This window comes from Alligator sinensis, unplaced genomic scaffold (genome assembly GCF_000455745.1).
Source record: "Alligator sinensis unplaced genomic scaffold, ASM45574v1 scaffold194_1, whole genome shotgun sequence".
In the NCBI taxonomy this organism is placed as follows: domain Eukaryota; kingdom Metazoa; phylum Chordata; order Crocodylia; family Alligatoridae; genus Alligator; species Alligator sinensis.
Genome location: NW_005841945.1, coordinates 2032046 through 2056250, shown reverse-complemented (window position 1 = coordinate 2056250; position 24205 = coordinate 2032046). Strand labels below are relative to the sequence as shown.

The 24205-nt window shown below is 42.2% G+C and overlaps 1 protein-coding gene across 1 annotated transcript in view; it reads left to right on the top strand.

Annotated features, from left to right (window-relative positions):
* Positions 1-24205, top strand: part of GRID2 (glutamate ionotropic receptor delta type subunit 2) — a 1378694-nt gene that overhangs the window by 228822 nt on the left and 1125667 nt on the right. The window lies entirely within an intron of this gene.

The following is a 24205-nucleotide window of genomic DNA, read 5'->3' as shown; positions in this document are numbered from 1 at the left end:
GAGGTTGGAGGTGCCAGTATCAATGCTACTTAGTAGTATGCCTTGTGCTGTTTAGTCAGAAAGCTCTGAGCTCCATAATTCTCCTGTACTTTATATTAAGATTTTCACTACTGCACAATTTTAGATTTTGAAATAGTACTTTTTTAAATTAAATGTGAAATGGAAATATTTCCATTATTTCTCCCAAAATATTCCACCCACTTGATTCAACATCCATAGATGACCCTTCACACACAAGCCCCCTTTAAAAATAATAAAAAACCCTCTAAAATTTGGACCCAGGTGAAATGACAGTGTCACTTTAAAACTGAACATTGCAATAAGTTATCTTCATAGCCTTGATTCTTCAGTAAAAATGCTTCATTTACTGGGCTTCATGAGAAAAACCATAACAGGATGAATTATTTAAATGTTTCTTTCAGCAAACTACAATATTTCCTCATACTGCTTTCCATTATAATCTATTAAGAAAAAAAATATGTTATAGTATGTGAGTAATTTTTTACTTAAAATGACTAGTATAAAAAGCTGCCCTGTTGTTTTACTAATACTGCACAAACCTTTTATTCATAAACAACCCATTTCCCTTATACAAAGCCTTCTGGGTTACTAAATATTCACCAAATAGAGCTATTAAGTTATTTATGCATGTTTTAAACTAGTGGCCTAACCATAACACATTGCTCTGTAGCTTCATTAAACATTTTACTGATTTGTCATACTCTGGCACTGTAAATCAGTCAGTTGCAATGGGAAGTCAGTGTGTTTTAGATAAGAGAAACAAACTGTTGTAGACTGTTCTTTTGAACATGCATTAGAAAACTGTTAGGGGAACAATCTAATACTAAACTCTACCAGATTGAAGATGCTACTTTATCAGAAGGAACATCACCTTGCAACTTGAGAGCTTTTTTCAATCCCCAGGCAAATTAGCTTCCTCATTTTATTTATTTTTTAATGGCACCCTTTAGGTTGTGCTTCTTAGTAGCAGTAATTGTCGCATATTCTCTGCAAAAGTTGGGCTTTTAATGTTTTTAGCAAAAGCAACCATGAAAAGCAAAATGAAAAAAATTGCAACAGCAAACAAAGGATAGTTGACATTATGCTGTCTTGCTCCTTTTGTATATTCATTTCCTTTAGAAATGGTTTTGGATGACTGTTCAGATATTATAAGAAGATGCACATGCCTATAGGAAATTTTATATTTAAGACAACAGCTGAAAGACATTTGTAATCATTGCAAAATAATGTCAGTTTTCAGCTCAGTTTTCTCTGGCTAAGAAAAAATATTGCTGGAGAATTTAGTTAAGAGTATCCTAAAAATACAAGTAAATATTGTAATTTTTATGGAGGTCTGTGATAAAATACCCATAAAAACTATTTTCCCCTTAAATTGGCATTCACAAAATCCAGTTTCTCAGGATGTTTGTAGAAATTAAAAAGTAAATATATTTTATCTACAAGAATGTGTCCTTGACTAAAACAAGCTAATTAAAATATGTCTTTAAATGCTCAGAGTTATTTTGGGACATTTCCCCTAAATTATGCCTGGAAACAATTGAAAAATCATGTATTAATCCTTTGAATTGCAATGATTCCCATTTGGGGAAAGGCACATTAAAGTGCACCCCTGCATCTGCACAAACCTCTTTTTTCAAGATTGGGGTCTATTCTGGTAATTCACCATAAATTTATTTTGTTTCTGAGTAAATGCATCAATAGTGTTCATTTTTATCTCTAGAGGCACAACTTTTGTCTGAAGTAATGAACAAATGTTATGGCTATTACCAAGTTGCATATTAACTCTAAATTAATCTAAAATTAATATTTTGACAGTTTTATCAGAGAATTTTCAAACAGCTTCATGTGCAAGTCAGGAGAAAGTGGGGAACTCATCATTCTTAATGTAAATACTTTTTTTGTGACTTATGGAATAAGTGTAGGAAACACATACACATGCCAACATAATACTACAGATCTAGTAAAACCTACTGCAAGCTCAGAACCATACTTTCTCCTAACTGACATCTGCCTTCCTTTAGTCAGGCTTAGTAGTACTTGCTCCATTTGTTGCTGAGCCTGGTGAAGCAGAGGCAAGTTTGTATTTTTGCCTACATTAAGTGTTATATTTTTAACAAAGAACTCTTTCCTATGTGGAGCAGATCTAAGTTTACCCCTCAAAAGTTTGTCCTGTCTGTTTTGTTTTTCCTTCTCCCTCTGCTGTGTGTGCTTGGTATGTTCCAGGGTTAGAGATTCTTTAGTTGTAGGTAGATATCCTCAGGTTTCGCAGGAAAAATCAATGCCAGATCTATTGTTTCATTTTGAAGCTGTTTCAATGTATTTTGAGCTCGAAACAGCAAAATCAAAACAAAACAAAAGCCTTTGAAACAGCTTCAAAACGAAACAAGGGCACTTGAAACAAGCACTGCTCCCTGACTGTACCATGGGGCTGGGGTGGGGGCACTGGGAGTGAGCGGGCAAGTGGTGGGGTTTTATCAGCACTGGGCCCAGCGCTGGTCCCAGGTGGCAGCAGAAGCCTCCTGTCATCCAGCATGCAGATTGGGAGCTCGCCTGCACCCCCAGGAGGGCTGCAAGGCTGTGCCGGACTCCTTGTGGGGTGTAGGCCCCCGATCTGTGCTCCAAATGACAGGAGACTGCTGCTGCTACCTGGGGCCAGCAGCAGTACAAATCTTCCCGGCAGGGCAGTAACAACAGCCTCCTGTCATCCAGCAGCAGATTGGGGGCCCACACCTCGGGGGTCCAGCACAGCACCGTAGCCCTCCCAGGGGTGCAGGTGGGCCCCCAATCTGTGCTCCACATGACAGGAGGCTGCTGCTGCTGGCTGGGACCAGCGCTGGGTGAAGCCCATGCCTAGCACCAGGATGGTTGGTGCTACTGCTGGCCCCAGCTGGCAACAACAGCATGTTGTCATCCCATACACAGATCTGGGGGTCTGCACACGTCGGGTGGGGGGGTTGCAGGTCTGTGCCACACTCCTCCTGGGGAGCACAGAGCCCTGGATCTGCATGCTGGATGACAGGAGGCTGCCGCTGCTGCCTCAGGGCAGTGGTAGCACCAGTCTTCCTGGTACTGGGTGTGGGCTGTGCCCAGCACTGGTCCCAGGTAGCAGCAGCAGCCTCCTGTCATCTGGTACACAGATCTGGGGTCCCACACCCTCGGGAGGAGTCTGGCACAGCCCTCTCGGGGGTGCAGGCCTCCAGATCAGCACACCGGATGACAAGAGGATGCCGCTGCCAGCAAGTGTCACAAGTTTTGTTTTGAACAGTTAGATTTCATAGACATCAGGGCTGGAAGGGACCTCGGAAGATCATCGTGTCCAGCCCCCCGCCCAAAGGGCAGGAAGTCAGCTGGGGTCATAGGATCCCAGCAAGATAAGCATCCAGTTTCATCTTGAAGGTGTTCAATGAAGGCGCTTGAACCACCTCCGGTGGCAGGCTGTTCCAGACCTTGGGGGCTCGGACAGTAAAGAAGTTCTTCCTTATGTCCAGCCTGAAACGATCTTGAAGTAGTTTGTGACCATTCGACCTCGTCATCCCTTGGGGCGCTCTGGTGAACAAACGTTCCCCCAGATGCTGGTGGTCACCCCTGATAAACTTGTAGGTGGCCATCAGATCACCCCTGAGCCTGCGCTTTTTCAGGCTAAAGAGCCCCAGGGCTCTCAGCCTGTCATCGTAGGGTCTGCTTCCCTGACCTCTGATCATGCGCGTGGCTCTTCTCTGGACTCTCTCAAGCTTCTCCACATCCTTTTTGAATTGTGGAGCCCAAAACTGGACACAGTACTCCAGCTGCGGCCTCACTAAGGCCGAGTACAGGGGGAGAATGACGTCCCGGGATTTGCTTGAGAAGCATCTATGGATGCAAGCCAGCGTTTTGGTCGCTTTACTAGCCGCCGCATCGCATTGCAGGCTCATGTTCATCTTGTGGTCAATGATGACCCCCAAGTCTCTTTCTTCCATAGTGCTAGCCAACATAGCACTGCCGAGCCTATAAGGATGCTGCGGGTTTTTTTTCCCAAGGTGGAGAACCTTGCATTTATCGGCGTTGAACACCATCAGATTCTCGTCCGCCCACTTGCTGAGCCTGTCCAGGTCAGCCTGGATAACCTGCCTGTCTTCTGGTGTGGATGCTTTGCCCCAAAGTTTGGTGTCATCGGCGAACTTGGCCAGTTCTGATCGCTTCTGACTCCAGTGTCCACATCATTAATGAAGATGTTGAACAGTATGGGTCCAAGGACAGAGCCTTGGGGGACCCCACTGGTCACAGGACACCACGATGAGTGACTTCCATCGATTACTACCCTCTGGGTCCGACCCCGGAGCCAATTTTCCAGCCAGTGGATCGTGGAGGACCCAAGGCGACAATTGGCCAGTTTCTCCAAGAGGCGATCATGGGACACCAGATCGAAGGCTTTTTTGAAGTCAAGATATATGACATCAATCTCTTCTCCCTTGTCCAGGTGATAGGTCACCTGGTCGTAGAAGGAAATGAGATTGGTCAAGCAAGACCTACCCGCAACAAACCCGTGCTGGCTATCCCTTAAGATGTTGTCGTCGGCCAGTCCATTAAGGATGGCCTCTTTAATAAACTTTTCTAAGATCTTCCCCGGGATAGAAGTCAGGCTGATGGGCCTATAGTTAGCCGGATCCACTTTCCTCCCTTTCTTGAAGATAGGCACCACATTGGCCTTCTTCCAGTCTTCAGGCACTACACCAGAGCGCCAAGAGTTTTCAAAGATCCGTGCTAGAGGCTGGGCTATGATGCTCGCCAGCTCCTTGAGTACCCTGGGGTGAAGATTGTCAGGGCCAGCTGACTTGAAGGTATCCAGCTTCTCAAGATGTTCCTTCAGAAAGTCAGCGTTAATGGAGGGCAGGGGATCACCCTCACCCAGACTTCCCGGCCCTGTAGCGGGCATGGGCGTCCCATGGGACTGATGAAAGACTGACGCAAAGTACCTATTTAATAGGTTGGCTTTTTCCTGGGCATCAGTTAGAGGTACAGTTTCCCAGAAACTTCTGCATCTATCTCCTTGAAACTTGGCAAACTTCATGCCCTCAGAAGAGGCTACCAGCCCAGCTAATTTCATCTGAATTAGACAAGAAATAACAAAGTTTTAGGCATTTTCATGATTCACCCTTATAACCTATGGCCAAAATGTCAAAACAGCATCAAAAGTGAAACCATTTTGACAAAATGAAATGGACCAGAGCTTTCAAAACTAAATGAAACTCAAAACAAAACACTGTCCCATCAAAATGGTGAAACAGAAGTCGAAACAAAATGGTGCTGTTTTGCGCAGCCCTAACAATCTTGGTGATCTAGTACATCAGTGGTATTAGGGTTACCATATTTCCAGTTTCAAAAAAGAGGACACCTGTGCGGGGGAAGAGGACAGGGGGTATATGATTGGGGGAGGGAAGCAGCGACATCCTGTGCCCTACCCCTCTCCTTTACTCCCAAGCCACAGCCACCCCAGCCCTGCTGGTACCCCTCACTCCCACCCTGTAGCCTCTGCTCCCCAGCCCTGCCACTGCCCCTCACTCTTAACCCACAGCCCCTGCCCCCCACAGCCCTGCTGGTGCCCCTCACTCCCAACCCACAGTCCCTTGCCCCTTGCAGCCCTGTTGCCCACGCAGCTTGCTGCTGCCCCTGAAGACCCTCCCACTGCCTTCCCTTGAAACCCTGCTCTGCTGAATCCCCAATGCCAGCAGGCATGTGCATGGGTGCACACACCCACTCTCTCTCTCTCCCTCTCTCTTTCTTTTACCTGCCTGCAGCTGCTGGGGCCCATGTGCAGTGCACCTGACGCCCCAGCTTCTAATCACCTTCCCCTGCTGCCCCAAGCTGCCCCCAGCCCTAAGCAACTCCTTGCTGCAGCAAGCTGGGAAAGCAGAGGGACAGCAAAATCCCGGACATCTGTGGATATTTTTAAAAACTGCCCAGAGGGAGATGGGAAAACCTGGACATACGATCACCCGATATTACATAGTGTTTACAGATGTGATATTTTAATGAAAGACACATGTTCTGAGTGTTTATATAGCAAAGCATCTGCATAGGTCCAAACTTCAGAACCTAAAGAAGTTACAGTTTTTCACTCTTGGAAGTTATATTTTTTTTACTTTTGGATAACTGTCTAGCATTGTGTAAATCTATGACTTTAGGAAATATACTTTCAAATCTTCGTTGAAAAGTCTGATTACTTTCAAATTTGGGGGTTTTAAGTTGTTGCAACCATGACCAAATCAGGAATTTAGTCAAATTTAGATTTGTTTTTCCCCCATATTTCATTATAATATGCACACACACATGCGCGCGCGCGCACACACACACACACACAACTAGATCAGTGACATCACATTAAATACCTTGTCAAGACCATCAATTTAAGAAATGCTTAAATTGGTGGTCTTAAATTAAGAAGTTGATTCTTTTTTAAATTAAGAAATTTAAGAACTTCACTCCCTTCCACTTTATGATCTCTGTCCTCCTTGTGTTTTGTATTTCATGAAAGTCTCACTGGGAAGAGAATCTCTAACTTCTTTGACTGCCCGTGGGTTAAAAAGAAAATTTATACTTAAAATTGTGGGGGAAAAAATCTGTAGGCTCTATCCAGCACTCGATACAACCTGTCTCCTATACATTAAAAGCAAATAAACAAATTAATCTTAAAGGAAGTAATCATAAATGTGTTCATCTCAGTCTGTACCTTTCTAATCGAGACGCAAGAATATGAGCTTTGTAACATCCTTGGTAGGACTCTGAGCTTTGGTAGGCCAGAGGCAAAGTCAGTTCCAAGGGCCCTTGACATAACGTACCCTGTCAGCAGTTCCTGATATCCTGGTAGTGGATATTTACTGGAATCCTATTCTTGTAGCTTAAGCAACAGGAAGTCATTCAAGAGGGGGAAGGAGGACAAAATGAAAGAATGGAAGGAGAACCGAGCCCCTAGTACTGCAGTTTTGGAAGCTAGATGTCACGTTCACTTTACTTTCTTTCTAAGATGTTGACAGGTTTGCATGCATCTGTTGTTCCACAGAGTGCCTTATTTTCCCCCAAGAAACCAAATAGTAAAGCTGATTTTTAGTCCTTATTTTTACCTATAACCCTTTTTTTTTAGAAAGCAGTTTGATATTTTGGAAATGAATTGAACAGGCACCTTCTAGAACTTCCCATAAGCTCTTAAATTAGATGTCTAACAATTTTAAGGATAGTTATGGTAGATGAAAGTACAACTATGAGGGAGGGAAAAAATCAGTTAAATGAGGTTCCCTGCTGCTTCATTACCACCATTTGGCAATTTTTTATTTAGTTTTTTGCTAAATGTAAGTACCTAGGGATTAAATTAAACTGAAAATATTCACCAAGATTTGAGATGTGGAATCTAAGTAGTTGTTGCAGTCTCATGCATGACATGAAATAGAGCAGGGGCGAAGAGTTCATATCTACATTTGACACTTTATTCTCTGAATTTAATTTCTGACAACCCTAAATGACTTAATAGAATACAGTCATAAAAGCAGAGTGACTGCTAACTTTTTTTACAGCTCATCCTCTGACACTAACCCTCTGAGTTTTGAACATAGGAAAACATGCTCAAATGCTGATCCAGTTTTCTTCCATGCCATTCATGAATATAAAGGAAAAGTGTGTTACTGTGTACTACTTTGCCCTTTGGGCCACAAAGTGCTCTGATGGTATTAAGGCTGATGTTCCAATAATAGAAGGTCAGACCAAGGAAAAAATCAGACGATGACTTGAAACAACAGGAGGGGAAAGGTGGGCTTATGACTTCTTATTGCTGCTTAACGATGAGGGAATAGAAGCATGAACATTTGCATTAGGTTTTCTACCTTCAAAAGGTAAAACATATCAGTTCAGTGTTCCCTTTTTCTTGACATCTCCTCAGGCCCTCTGAAGATCAGGGTCTCTTTAAGGATTTTGGGTTGATTGGGGAGCCTCTGAAGATTTCATTATGTGACAGTTACAGCAATTATTGTACTTGAGAGGGCACATGGCTTTGTTTGGTGTTTCACATAATCACAAATTTGGATTTTAGCATGTTTTTTTACTTCTGCTTTGGTTCTTTCTTTATTTTGAATCCTTGAATATTTGCACATGTAATCCTCCTTAAATGGCAGAAGGTTAATTTTCAGAATGTGCCTATCTGGAGAAGGTCAGTGAGACACTCTCGAGCATGCTCAGTGGAGATATGGTGTGGGTTGGTGGCCATGTCAGCTGTACCACAGAGGGCAAGAGAGAAGGAAAAAACCCTCCATTCTACAACCAGGCTGGAGTATGTGGAGTTGGGCCCAGAGGGGAGTGCGCGGAGGGAATTATCAGAACAGGGGCAGAGTAAAGGAAACTGTAATGAACTGTCCTATTGAAAGCATTGACTGATTCAGATTGTGTGAGCTCTGGCTCCTGTGGGGTAGAGAGAGGTATGTATCCTGCTCTGAGTGCCAGCTGGGAGGAAGAAGTGACGCAAACATGTTCGATCCATCCAGAGGCACTAGAGAAGGTAGATTGAACATGCTGCTAACCAGGCTTATAATACGAGGAATATCAGAGATGATGAAGCTGGTCAGCTGCTTACTCAGTACCATGGAGCGATATAGTGTATATGTGTATGTATTTTGATTTTTTACGTTTTTCTTTGTAAGATTGTTATTTTTAATTTGTTAGTCATTTGTTATTGTATTTTGTTATTACAGACACATTTGGTATTTTTTTTGTTTCTTATTATTCACTGAGTAAAATTTGATGCCAGGTATCCCACATTAAGTTCTGTTGTTCATTACATATATACACATACATATATACATACATACATGTGTGTGTGTGTGTGTGTGTGTGTGTGTGAAGTGAACCCAGAGTGGTTGGGGCACTGAGACTTGCATAGCCACTTACATGCTCTGTGTGGGGATGCCTCTCACACATGACTTGTTTTAGTGCTGGATGATGTGCCCTCGGGCCCCTTAAATGGCAGAAGGTTAATTTTCAGAATGTGCCTATCTGGAGAAGGTCAGTGAGACACTCTCGAGCATGCTCAGTGGAGATATGGTGTGGGTTGGTGGCCATGTCAGCTGTACCACAGAGGGCAAGAGAGAAGGAAAAAACCCTCCATTCTACAACCAGGCTGGAGTATGTGGAGTTGGGCCCAGAGGGGAGTGCGCGGAGGGAATTATCAGAACAGGGGCAGAGTAAAGGAAACTGTAATGAACTGTCCTATTGAAAGCATTGACTGATTCAGATTGTGTGAGCTCTGGCTCCTGTGGGGTAGAGAGAGGTATGTATCCTGCTCTGAGTGCCAGCTGGGAGGAAGAAGTGACGCAAACATGTTCGATCCATCCAGAGGCACTAGAGAAGGTAGATTGAACATGCTGCTAACCAGGCTTATAATACGAGGAATATCAGAGATGATGAAGCTGGTCAGCTGCTTACTCAGTACCATGGAGCGATATAGTGTATATGTGTATGTATTTTGATTTTTTACGTTTTTCTTTGTAAGATTGTTATTTTTAATTTGTTAGTCATTTGTTATTGTATTTTGTTATTACAGACACATTTGGTATTTTTTTTGTTTCTTATTATTCACTGAGTAAAATTTGATGCCAGGTATCCCACATTAAGTTCTGTTGTTCATTACATATATACACATACATATATACATACATACATGTGTGTGTGTGTGTGTGTGTGTGTGTGTGAAGTGAACCCAGAGTGGTTGGGGCACTGAGACTTGCATAGCCACTTACATGCTCTGTGTGGGGATGCCTCTCACACATGACTTGTTTTAGTGCTGGATGATGTGCCCTCGGGCCCTGTCAAATGGGGTGTTTGAGACCTGGGCCCTGTGAGCATATACCTTAAGAGAGCAGTGTTGAAGATGTGAACTGCTGGCTCCATTGATCTTTAATTTAATGCACGTTCAAATCTTTAACAGAAATTTCTTTCCAGCTGTTTAAGTGATGGATGTATATATAATACAGGTATGTTAATAGTCCAAAAAAATATTTAATCAGGCTGAAAGAAATTAATTCTTCCCATGTAGGTTTCACTTCCCTACTGCTTCTTACGGAAGGGTCTTCTATGGAAGAGCATGGTGGAGATACCTTGAGTTCCTTTTTCTTCTTAAAGAGACCTCTTGTATTTCTGAGGAGAAAACTTTTTGGGATCATCTGTTCACCCATTAGCAACATTAAAAATTTCATCATAGACTAGCAAATAGACCTGCATTGAGCAAAATTGTATAGTATAAGCTTTAATTCTTGGCCTAATGAGAAAACAACAATGATATTTTGCAACTTTTCCAAAATTTTCCGAAAATTCCATATGCATTTATTTCATTTCAATATTTTTCTTCCACAGTAGACAAACCAGAGATCCTTCAGACAACCATGAAAAAATGAGAATGCCAGTACAAGATAGTTAATACTGTAGCGGTTAGGGTAGTCAGGTGGAAGGCCTCATTTATGTCCTTGGTCTGACTGATTCCTGAAAAAGTTTTGGTTTTGGCACAGAAGAATGGGTATCTTTTTCTGAAGAACATTTGAAAAAATCATAACCAGGATCACTTACAATACTGAGTAGTCGCCAGTAGAACAGAACTAACTTGATTAATCAAAGCTGTTAACTGTGTTTGAATACTCTCTCTTTTCATTGTCTGTATGGATTACCTATTAATTTTGGAGGGACATTGCTCTAAGGCACTTCCAGTAACTTGACAGCACTGGAAGAAGAGCTAGAGAAGGAGGAACAAATATATTTGAAAGATGATCAGTAGAATCTTGCTGATGTGGTCAGACATCATTTATCAGAAGGTTCTGTTTTCAGTAGGCCTTAATAGTATATATGCAGGTTCAGAGAAGAAAAAAAATCAAGCTTTTGGTGGTCAGTGGGATCCTGTTTATGTTTACTTTAAAAAGTGAAAATGTTGCTGAACTTAGTTTATTTTTAGTGTGGCTGAAAGTGGGTTATGCCTCCCTGGGTTGTACTGACTGAAGCGTGTCTGCTGCGTGAGGGCAGCTTCAGGCTTCAGTCTTGCTGAGTTTCTGCAATCTACAAAGCTCTTGAGTTCAGGAGCAGAGCTTTCCTGCAGCTACACTCCACAGGTACTAAGCTTCAGCCCTATGGTGGTTAGGCACTTTCTAGCCTAAAACTCACAGTTACCAGAACACCAATTTTCTGAAGATTTCAAATATGCTCCAAGGCCTTCAGGAAATTGGTGGTTTCCCTGTATGCTATTACAGGTGAATAGCAGATTATCTTCCAGCTGTGCGGGAATAGGGGAGAAATGGGTTTCATAGGGAGTTTTATGAACACACAATCTCCTTTATATTTTATTGGAACATTTGTAAAGCACCCAGAAACACTGCCTTTTGTTTTTCCAGCCTTACTGAAGAATATATAATCAGACAAAAAGCATAAGGTAGAAAACCGAGCAAACACCGTCTCAGTAAATGTATGAGTCCTGCATGTTTCCCACTGGTATTTTGCACTACTTCTTCAAAAAGGGTTCAGTGATAGGCACTGTTGTTGGAATCGGATAGTTGATTTTTTGCCAGAGGAGACAGGGAAACAGACCGCAATCTAGTTAGCCCCCTGTGGCCTATATTTCCTTCCCTGATAATAGAGCTGGTATCATCAAGGTCTCTGGCATTTAGAGATGGCATTCTGCTCTCTGGTACCTTTTGCCCACTGCTTGAACCTATGAGTGTGACATTTTCTTCAGTGATGCCTTTGTGCAAAATTAAAACACATTTGTAGACACAAGTAACTTGACCACATGATAAATGCACTGTTGTACATTACATAATATTTATTTTCCCCAGTTTCCCTTGTTCTGCACAAAAAGCTGTCAAGGTACAAGAGACTGGAAAATATCTTGGTGTCTACCATGTTAACTATGACAGGGGCAACCAATGTATGAGGTATGGTAAAGTGCATACTAAGAAAATTGCTTACCATCTACAGTAAACAAAAAACATCTCTAGTTCCTAGGAACAATCTTTTAGCACTACTTTGCCACACATGATATCTATTTTGTTGCTCAGTACAGTTGTTGCCCTGTGGGGTCAGGCCAACTCTCAGGATCTCAATATTGCGCTGTTAGACAGGAGGGTGTGACACAATTGCACATATGCAAACACAAAAATTAAGTAGGTGCATACACACACACACACACACACTACCAGCTCAGGCACATATACATCCAAACCAGCCTAGGCACATGCATACCTATCACCAGTTCAAGCACATACACTATATACCCCAAAAGTTAGACACAGATCACTAATTTGTATATTATGCACACAATGCCATATATATATATATACACTATGCATACATACATACACGCACACACTCACACTAGCAACTCAGATACACACACATTCAAAATAACCAATTTAGGTTCATGCACACCTATCACCAGTTTAAGCCCATACACACTACACACACCACATTTAGACAGAATCAGTTAACAGTTACTAACAACTGCACATCCAATACACATACATGGTTCAGATAAGTGGTGGCAAGGAGGAGATAGCCAGGAAAGAAACTGAGGCAAAAACCTGGTTGCTCAGGGGAAAAGGAAAAGGCAGTGGGGATAAGACTGTGGCAAAGAAACAGGAGGGTTGGAGGCAGAGAGGAACTCAGGACAGGCGTTGGAGGTGGCAGTGAGCCAGAAGTAGGAGGGGTAGAAATGAGACAGAAATTAGAGGGGTGAGGAGCAGAGATTGGAGCAGGGCCAAACCATAGTAAAGCAAAACCCAACTGAGGGGCCCAAATAACAGTTTTATTACACAGACAACACACTACACAGCTCCATGAAGTTATTGGTTCACACACACATACAAGCACTCACAATGGCAGCAGGAGAAAGAGACTCAGTGGAAGGGTTGGAGCCCAGGTAGGGAAGAGAAGCAGAGTCCAAGTCCTTGGTTGAAGAGGGGGTGGGGGGTGATAGCTACCTATCCAGGCTGGAAAGGGGTCCTTGTCCAGTAGGTGTTGTCCAGAGGGGCGTCGCCGGCAGGGCCTCTGGCTGGATAGGTGGTATGGCATGGTGCTGGTCCAGATGGAGAGGGTGTCCCAAAGAATCAGTCTTCATTACCCCTTTTATGGGGAAGACTACCTATGATCTCCTATGGGGAGGGCCTGTCCAGGCAATGCCAGTCCTATTCCAGAGGGCTCCAGGTGTTCTTACTGAGCATGTGCAGCCTGGAACAATGGTGGGTTGCCTCATCTTTTGTTTCCTGAATGCTGAGGGTGGTTCCAAGGGCTGGGTCATTAGTCCAGGTATTGGTGTTGATGGTTCAGTCATTCAGAGGGAGCTATTTTTGGACCTATTGCCATTGTCTCTCAAGCACCCTCATTCATCCCCATTCACTCAGGAACCAAGTTACGTAGGAGGGGTAGATGTGAGTCATGGGTTACATAACCAGGTCTGGGGACAGGATGGAGACTTGACAAACAAAATGGAAACTTGACATGACTTATGCTAACTTACATATGTAGGCCTAAATCATATAGTATCAGTAAAACAGTAATATAGAACAGTAAAAATCAATATAAACATAATAATTATACAATATAAAGGAGAAAAAACAAAACAAATAGAACTTGCTACCAAAATAAAATGCTGAAGCTTATCCTGTGTCTTAGCTCACTTATACTTATCTATAGGGAATAGAGAGGTAAAGAAAAAGTAGGATATGGATGGGGAAGGGGAGGGGATGCATTTTAAAAGAAAAAAAAAAAGAAAAACTGGGGTTTTGCTACACAGTCATCTATATAACAAAAAAACCCATTATGCCTAAGACTTTCAAAATACTGGTATATAGACTAAGGTAGGACTATAGAGGGACTCCTACGCAAATACTTCTTAGTGCTATTTTTTTCATTTTGATCTTTTATACTTACAATAGAAAATAATTGCTTAAACCTAATTTTTTCACTGCTTCCACTTGCTAGAAAGTGGTAGCATGAAACTTGAAGCTAAAGTCTGGAGTTTTCAGATGAAGTTTAGACATCAGCTTCAACTGACTACTGGCAAATCTGGTTTACAATATCCATATCTAAATGTGGATACTGAATGAGTTCCTTGTGATTCATTACTATAGTAACTACCCTGAGAATTAAACACATCCCAGCTATCACTTTCTTAGGGCTCTGGCAGACATGCAAGTGAAGGCACAATGAGATCTGATGCGGGATCCCCACAATCACACTACCTTTGGAATGCAGCATTAGAACATATCATGACTTATTGTGGGTGCGGTGGGGGGGATCAGAATCCTGGGTTCCCTTTGTACTGGTAAGCAGCAAACTTCCATGCCTTGGAGCCCCATCAGCCGTGCCCCAGTGGCTGGGAGCCAGAATCAGCTGTCGGGGTTCCCAGGCTGGCCATACATTCAGTTAATGGCATGATAGGAATCAGCCGCAAAGTTCTCACACATTTCTTGTGTAATAACTTTATGGCTTATTCCTTGTTTTATCATGCTATTAATTGCATTAATGTGTGGTAGGGTAACAACTTAAAATACGATTAACTGGTTAATCATGTCTGAAGTGTAACATGCACCAGGGCCCTTACTGTTACTTCTCATTTGTGGATATTACCAAAACTTTTCTCACTTAAGGCCAAGCATGGTGTTTTTTTCAGTTTTCTTCTCATTTTCTTTATCTAAATTTCAAGCTTCATAAACAAAAAATGAAGGTCTGTGTTGGTGTAGTTAATTTCTCCCCTAAATGATGGATGTGAACAAGCCTTTCAGCAAATCTCTTGGTGACCTGTCTGACCCAACCAATTATGAAACTGAGCAGATGTCCAAAATTTTATCTATCACAGTAGACAGCTATCATCCTGAATCACTTATTGGTGTCAATGATGACCCATTTTTCTTACTGGAGAGAGACGGAGAGAGGAAATTTGGGCTGCTGCATGTTACTGTGACCTTTAAAAGGATCTTTTATTATTGGAGCTTTCCACCTTCAAGATGTTTGTTCAAAGAATATTGTCTATTAGTGGAGGGGATGTAATGATAAATAGCAAGTTAGTTATGCCAGCTGAAAATTTGGAGTGACTGGCCTTCCCTAAAATAGGTGCATATTCCCACATAAAGAGAGTTCTGAGAGACAGTAATTGTAAACTTAAAAAAAAAAAAAATCTGTGCTAAATTATACTGATAACTCTTAGCTCTTATCTAGATGTCTCACTTCCATTGTTGAATGCCAGGCAAAAAAGAGAGAGAGAAAAATTAGCCACAACTGTCTTGAATAGCTAATTCTTAAAATGGTCCAGTACATTCTGGAACTGACCCAAACTAATTTACATTTGTAATGCCCATCATTGCAAAGGGACCACATTCTTGTCCATTTGGATCACTCCAGTGGTTGCTGGTCCCAATGTGGTCTACTTGAAGCAGGGAAACAATGTGTACCTTGTGGAGGAATTCTTAGAATGATGTTGGTGGCCATCAATCAGGCTATTAGCTACAGAACTGCTGGCCTGACCCCAAGCCAACTGAGCCTGTGTCAAAGAAGTGCAATGGTTGATAGCTTTGGAAGAAAGAACAGGAAAGAGAAACACCCTACTGTCTTACTGGCTGTCATGAAGGCACCCCAACATTGCCTAAGTTTTATGACAGACACCTCTTGTTAAAAACTCAGGGACAGTATTGTGACTAGGAGCATTTACCTAAATGCACAGGGAAGTAGACAATATTGCTTCATCTACCACTGTTTGCCATACTGACTTGTTAGTGGTCAGCTGTTGGCTTTTTAATGAATATTTTATGAGTGCCTACATTAACAATGCCTAGATTAACGTTGGAGTTCACAAAGCAACAAGCTCTCAAGCTACAAGCCATGTATTCATGCTTGGAAGATCTTAGTGAATGGGTTTGCATAAAAGAAGAAACAACCTGAACTTTTCTGGGGCTTAGGTAGATGCAAATCAGGTATATGTGAGGGTAAAAAAAGTTGTTGGTAAATGTCTTGTTTCTTTTTTGTTTCTGTGGTTTCAGTGTCTCTTGTACTTCCATTGTCTATGCAGCAGATAACAGATAGTAGGGGTGTGCAAAGCACGCTGTATTCGATTCGGATTCAGCCCTAATCGGGGACAGTGATTCGATTAATTGATTCAGATCACTGACCCTGATTCGATTCAGCAGAATCTGAATCTGAAAATTCAATGCTGATTCAGGGAATCAGCTTTTCAGCCATAGACACAGCTTTAAATGTTTTTTCTACATATCTCAAGGTACCAGGTCTGGCTCATGATGGCTGCGATGCTGGGGCAGATGGAGCATCCCACAGGAGTGCAGGGGACCTCCCCCGTATGCTTGGCAGTGAACCCAGAAGTGGACTGGAAATACTTCTGGCCCACTTCCAGGTCCACCAGGGAGTGCGTTGCCCCCCCCCCCGCACCCCTCCCTGGGTGCCCCCCCAGACCCAGGAGGCACCAGTCTCTGAGTGGGGAGGTGTGGGGGTCACCTCGCACGCTCCCCAGTGGACCCAGAAGTGGACCAGAAGTGATTCTGGTCCACTTCCAGGTCTACTGCTGAGCACACTGGGGAGCCCCCATGCTCCTGTGAAGCTCCATCTGCCCCAGCATCACAGCATTCATGAGTCACCTGGTACCTTGAGGTATATAGAAAAAACATTTAAAGCTGTGTCTATGTCTGAATCTCTGAATCTTTCTGAATCTTTCCGAACTGATTCGGAAGGTTCCAGTTTGATTCAGAGAAATTAAAGGGTCTCTTGATTGGATTCAGATTCGGAGATGCAGCCACCGAATCAGGCCAAATCTCTGCCAAATCAAATCAGGGACCAGAACTTTGCACAGCCCTAGCAAATAGCATGAAAAGCATTTTTTGTCTGTTCATTTATTTTTGGTATTTTTCAATCTGTTGCTAGAGGGGAAGCAGGAAAAAGAAGTGGCAGGGCAGACAGACACATTACTTTCCTGAAACTTTCAGTTCAGTTCTACAGATGATAAAACTTTCTGTAAATGTTGGATAAACATTCAAACCTTTGAGTGCTAATTATATCTAAATAGAACTTACAGTTCTTTGTTTCTGAGATCTTCCCTATCCCTTGTGTTCTCAACAAACACATTAACTAAGTGATACACTCATTGTTTCTGGTGGGTTAGACAGATGCCAGGTGTTTGTTTTGCTCTCCTCTGCATTTTATCTTAGTGGAAAAGACATGGTACAACAATCCAGTTAACTGGAAAATGTTTTTTTCCCCTTTGTTTGTTTAATAAAGTGTTGGAGAAGAGGAGAGATGGAAGAGGCACAAATTTCTTTAATTGGGTTACAATTTAGTTTTCAAACCAACATCAACTTGTTATGTCTTAGACAAGGGTAGGGCAAAATGTGGCCTGCAAGCCTTATCCAGCCTGCCAATTGATTCTGTCCAGCCTGGAGGCAGGCAATACAGGGGGTGGCTCTGGCTCCAGCCTCTGCTGGCACTACAGGAGATGCTGGGTAGAAGCGCCCCCACCCACCCACCTGGCATTAGGCAGCAGGCCCTGGGAAAGCCATACTTGAGTCCTGGCAGCTCCAACTTCTGCTGGTGCTATGGGGGAGATTGGGTAGGAGCAGTCCTGCCCACCCAGCTCTATGCGGCAAGCCCTGGGGAAGCTGTGCTCAGGCCTTGATGCCCATGCTTAGGCTGGACCAGTGGCACCCTGCCTACCTGCAGCTCAGAAGCAGCCCTGGACACTAGGACCATGCAGCAGGCACGCCATACCTGTGTCCAGAGGTGGTGCAGCTTTGATACCTCTCAGCAGGTAAAGCCCCAGCCCAACCTCCTGCCTCCCGCCTTGTCCTGTGCAGCGCCATGAGCTGGCCCAGCCACTTGCCACCTCCTGGCTACAGCTAGCATGGCTCCCATCCTATCAGCCCAGATGAGGCTGCCCCCAGTGACCTGGGGCTGGGGCTCTTCCTGGGGGAAGGGGGACCCCCAGTCTGTGAGTAGGCACAATGTGCACAGCTATGGCGGGCAGGCTGGAGGGGGCTTTTTGGCTTCCTCAGGATTTGTGGGGGCAAGTAGGTTTGGGGGGGTGTCAGGTTGCAGGTTTTAGCAGTAGCTCCTTTGTGATTTGTGGGGTAGCTGGGCAGTGGCAGGACTCTGATGTGAGTTGTGGTGTCCTCCCTTGGCCAAGTGTATGGTTGGTTGGTTTTGGTTCCCTTGGGAGAGAGACTTTATTTTGAACTATCATGCAATCACCTCTATATACACTACTTAAACATAAATCAGGACAACAATTATTTTTTGGAATAAAATTAAAATAACGTATAGTAGATATTTGAATTTTACTATACGATTTGTTTTTTATCTGTTCTTTGTTACTATGATATCTTCACCATTAATTTTACGTGTGTAGCCCTCAAAAGCTCACTGAAACTCGGTAGGTGGCTCTCCAGCTGAAATAATTTCCCACCCCATCTTAGACTGAACTGCTTCTGAAGCTGCTTTGTTAGGGAACTGAGTGAAATCATCCAATCATTCATCCAGTTTACTCTTTAGATTCTGAAATCTTTTAGAATCAGTACCATGAACTGAATCCAAAGTTCAGCTCTCTCTGACCTTTTTCTTTTAGTAGTAATATAAAAAGCATCAGATGTAATTGCCAGATAGATTTTGTTAAGTCCCCTAAAATTTGTTCGTGATCAGACCTAAATAATTTAAATCAATTTGTAGACTTTATTTTCATCTGGATTATAAAATAAACCATCAAGAGGCTATCCCCAGCAATCACTCTGGTTATAATTTAAGCCTTTCAGATACACAGACATCTGGATACCCCAAGCATATATTAACCAGTTCTGACTATATGTTAGTTTATTATATTGTTAAAACAGCAGCAGAGGATTATGTAATCTAGTAAAATTACTCTTTCTGAGATTTAAGTAAGCATATTTTATTCTGTGACAGACCATGTCTGGACTTAAGTATTATAAATAACTCAGTTTATTGGTTTCATGAAAGTAGCAAAATTATACTATTTAGTTAAGCATTTGTTATATTAGAATCTGGACTGCTTTCATAGTCTGACTTTTTTTCCTTTATAACTTAACTTTCCACCTTTTAACCTTAGATATAACATCATAACTCTGGTAAGAAATATATCATATAATTAATTTACAGCTTAGTTCTTTTACAATATCTGGTGACAAAGTAATGCTTAAGGGGACATTGTTCAACCTAAACTTAGTCATTTTCAACTAAGATTTAACAGTTGCTTGAGAAAACTACATCTGCTTTTGAGTTACTTTTCCATTTTTTTGTTTTGCAAATGCAATTTTATATGAAATCTCTCCCTTACTTTGTTAAGAATAGTAACTACCTACAAGTGAAGGGAAGAACTGGCATGCTGGATAAGGAGTGAAAATGACTAAAAAATAAAAATGTAGAGAGCTATGTAATTCACAAAGTGAATGCATTGAAAAAGAGGGGAACTTTGATTTTTCTGTAATGTTTCTTAGTTACAGTACTTTAAAAAATAGTAAAGAGAAAGCCATATCAGGACTTAAGAGTCATGTAAGTGACCTTTGAGTGAAGTTTGTATTTCAGTTGAAGTATGCATTTCAGTAGAGAACTGTTGTGTGTATGTTTTTCTGTTTGTAATGATGCTCCTTGGTGTCAGGGCAGCTACACAGATTAGACCATGGGACCTCTAGATCAAAGAGCTCAGGTCTGGATATAGAGCCAGATCTGGACATAGCAGCAGATTCAAATTTCTAATGACTAGAGTGGAGAACAAAGACCCACACTAGATTATGTACATACCAGGGTCTTGCAAAACAATGACTCCTTATATATATTCCCTCATTTATCCAGGGAGTTATAGGAGCCATGCTCTATGATGCTAGGAGAAAGTCAGGCATCCAATCTTGGATTTCATTGAAAGAAGGGATAGACTACAGGTTAACTTCATGTCTCTAGCTCCATGGCAGTATATCCTATCCCAGTGAGAACAAGAAGCCTTAATTCCTATATCCCCTTCACTCCAAGTACAGTGCGTTTGTTCTAAGGGCATCAGGTAACAACTATAAGGACTTCTGATCAAGTGTCAGTGTAAAAGAAAAGCATGACTTCAAAACTGGGGACAAATGTGAGGGGAATTTGATTCTGGAGAACTGATAGGAGCAAGGTGAAAATAATAATTGGATTTAATATAGAAGACGTTTATGAAAGTGAAAAGATATTAAAGGGACTGCTGAAGAACATGAAAAAGAAATCCAGGGATTGTTGTGGAGGGCAGAAGAAGTTGAAAGAATCCATGGGCTGGAGGAGACATGGAAAGGGAATGAAATGGATAGAAGCAAAGAAAAAGAAGGAATACTACACCAAGAACCATGGAAAGACAGACAGTTGAGGAGAGTAAGCAGTCAATTCATTTGTGAGATGAAGTAGAAATATTTATTCTTATCAGTATAAGAAGGAATTAGGAAAAATGTAAACCTGTCTATGTAAGATACAATTCTACAGAAAGGTAAGATACGGTTGATGTAAAGACGGAATGAGTTTCTCAGTCTAATGCAGCTAAACAGAATCAGCCTATGTGGAAATGAGATTCTATCATCTTGACACTTTAGGATGGCTATAGGACAGGCAAGAACAAGGTTGCTATGAAAGACTAGGTTAGGAATACGACTTCCTAGGAAAACTCTGAGGACAATTTGTGGAATAAACAAAACGAAAACATTTCTCAAAGATTTACATTTCAAAGAAGTTCCAGTCAAGCTAAGGTAGGTTGTCAACATAACCATGATTCTTCAGTTTCTGGCAGAGTAGATGTTCTGTCAGAAACATGTTCAATTTCCTCCTAGCTTGTCCTTCTGTACATTTAGCAATTAACCTAGATAATTGTTGAGGATTCCAGCTTTTCAACTGCTTGCTAGCTTAGGAGTTTGGGTTGAGAGTCAGTTGCAAGCCTTTAGAAAGTTCAGGTTCATGAACTTTCACGGGGCCCCAACTCCTCACAATTTCTACTCACAATATGAGTTTGGAGCAAAGAGTAGGGAAGTCCTTCCCAACCTTGAAAACAGTGGTGGGTTTATAAACTAGTGTGAAGAAAGCTATTTAATTTACAACAGATGGTATACTTGATAAAACATTACATAATTGAAATCTGGTTTGAGACTAAGTGCATAAAACCTTTTGCCCTGTCCACAAATCAAGATAACATTGAGGAACTCTGAAAGGGGTTTAAAAACACCGTCCCCATGACCTGTGTTGAGTCCACTGGTTGTACTACCCATTGACAACAAGACTACTTTGATAAGAGTGATGCTGGGATCCAAGCCCTCCTCTGCCAAAAGAGAAGAACTCATTCTGCTTGGCAAGATGACACCACATCTAAGCAGAAGAAAGAAACATACCAGTTCCTCAAAGCCAAAGCTCAGAGGAAACCTTGGAAATAAAAAAATAGTGGTGACAAGATAAAGAAAGGAGACCCAGCTCTATGCTGTCAAACATGACATGCATAGCTTTTTTCCAGGCAGCAGAAGCCATCTATGGCCAACTTCCCACTGTCCTACTTTCCTGCAATTGAAGGATGGTTTGTTGGTCCTGAAAGACAATTAATCTATCCAAACTAGATGGAAAGAGCTCTTTGAGACACTACTGACTGTGGCAGATATCACCATTGAGTCCATCCCCCAACAACTACTGTTGTCATCTCAAGAGCCTGGAAAGTTATCAGTAATGCTGCCTCTGGAAAATTGTCCACATCAAGTGGGAAGATTAATTCATAGATTCATAGATGTTTGGCTCAGAAGGGACCTCAATAGATCACTGAGTCTGACCCCCTGCCCTAGAAAGGAAAGTGCACTGGGGTTAGATAACCCCAGTCACGTGCATGTCTAGCCTCCTTTTAAAGACCCCCAAGGTAGGGGAGGGCACCACCTCCCTTGGAAGCTCATTCCAGATTCTGGCAACCCTTACCATAAAGAAGTTATTCCTGATGTCTAACCTAAATCTGCTCTCTGTCAATTTTTGTCCATTGTTCCTAGTTACTCCAAGGGGTGCCCTGATAAACAGAGCATCTCCTATTCCTTGCCTGAAGGCCCCTAACCATATGAGTGGCCATCTTTTGAACCCTCTCGAGGTTGTCCACATCCTTCTTGAAGTATGGCACCCAAAACTAGATACAGTAGTCCAACTGTGGCCTGACCAATGCTGTATAGAGGGAAAGTATCACCTTCCTGGACCTGTTCGTCATGAAACTGCTAATGCATGATAAAGTATGGCTAGCTTTATTGATCACTTTGTCACATTGACGACTCACATTCATCTTGGTGTCAACTATGACTCTGAGATCCCTTTCTGCCATTGTGCTGCTGAGAAGGTCCTCCCCCAGCCTGTAAGTGTGTTGGTGATTCCTTCTCCCTTGGTGCAGCACTTTGCAATTGCTTTTGTTGAACTGCATCCTATTCTGTTCTGCCCACTTTTCCAACCTGTCCAGATCCACCTGAATTTGTTCCCTACCCTCTAATGTGTTAACTTTACCCCATAATTTGGTATCATCTGTGAATTTGGAAAGAGTGCTCTCCACACCCTCATCCAAGTCACTGATGAAGACATTGAACAGCACAGGTCCAAGGACCAAGCCTTGTGTACAGTGTACAAATGCCAGCATTTTTGCTGAAGCTAGTGTTACCAGCATTGAGTCAGTGATCCTCAAGCACCAACTTTGATGGACTGGACATTGTGTGCAGATGTCTGACTCTCAACTCCCAAAATAAGTGCTCTACTCCCAGCTTAGTAATGGCCTGAAATCTTGTGCTGGCCAGAGGAAACACTATAAGGACACATTGAAAGCACACCTCAAGAAAACAGATACCAACATCAAGAGTTAGGAGGAGCTGGCTGCTGACCAACTCCAATCTTAGTGCAACCTTAACCAAGTGGCAGCTTATTTTGAAGTAAATCATCTTGCCCTTGAAGCAGAGAGGAGAGAGTAGAGGAAGGACAAGTAGAGGAATCCCAGCCAGCAGCCTCGTCCCTGCAGAAAGACCTGCAACCTTAAGATTGGACTCGTAAGTCATCTCAAGATCCATTAATTAGCTGTGGTAGCGATCATCTTTGGATCAAGAGACTGCAGTGTCCTCTCCTGCAGCCCATGGAGTTCCTCCTCCAGTGCCAGTCACATCCTTCCAAAAGAGGGGAACTGACAATAAGTAGTAGTAGGTCTAGGATAACTTGGTATATGTGATTAAATGAACTTGGATTCACAAATCTTGTGCTCTCTACATGTATCTTATTTGGTTAGTCTTTAAATGTGCGTATGTCTACCTAGCCTTCTGACTAACCTCAGGATAACATGGCTAACTACCTTTCTCTGCACAAGAAAGTCAGTCAGTTTCCACATTACCTGTGCTTCTGCTTCCAATGGGACCTCTATGCCTGGTCAGATAAATTAACCCTAGTACATTTTAAGTTTGTAATGTAAATCCATTTGTCAGCATTGAGATAAATCTATCTTGAGCCTGAAACTGATCCAATAAAACCCAAGTTTCTAAATTAAATAGAACTCCGACCACAACAATGTATTTTTAATGAATACTGGCAAATATGTGTGTTGTATTGTGATACAAGTGTAGGAAAACTATTTTAAATTTAACTCTGCTTCATTCAAGCTCAAATGTATGGTGAGTTAACTCACATGTGTCACAATAGGCTTATGCAGACATAACAGTTGCAGTGTAACAACTGCTGCATGATCCTAAACAGCAGCTCCCCTCCCCTTTTGAAGCCATTACAAATGTATGTTTTTCCATGCTCTCAATTGATATGTTCAACAAACTATGATGATTGCACATACAAGGGTCCAAATGGGACATCAGATTAAAGTACTTGTGTGAGATTAGAATGAAAGGCCTTTAGGAGCACAAACTTCTACTAGAGAAACGTTCATTAGAAGAAGCCGTGCAAGTGCTGGGTGGACTTAAACCTGTATAAAAAGTACCTTATTTACATCTCTATTATTTTCAAAATGTACAAATGCTACTTTTGCCCCATGCCACCATGGTTGTCAGAATCCTATTCTTTATGACATCTCCTTGTCTGGCTTTTCATCTGTGTCCACTAAAAATTTCATTTGAAGCCTTATCTCTCTTAAACAACAAAATTATCTTGCACACAGCTCTTTTCAACCTTATATGCT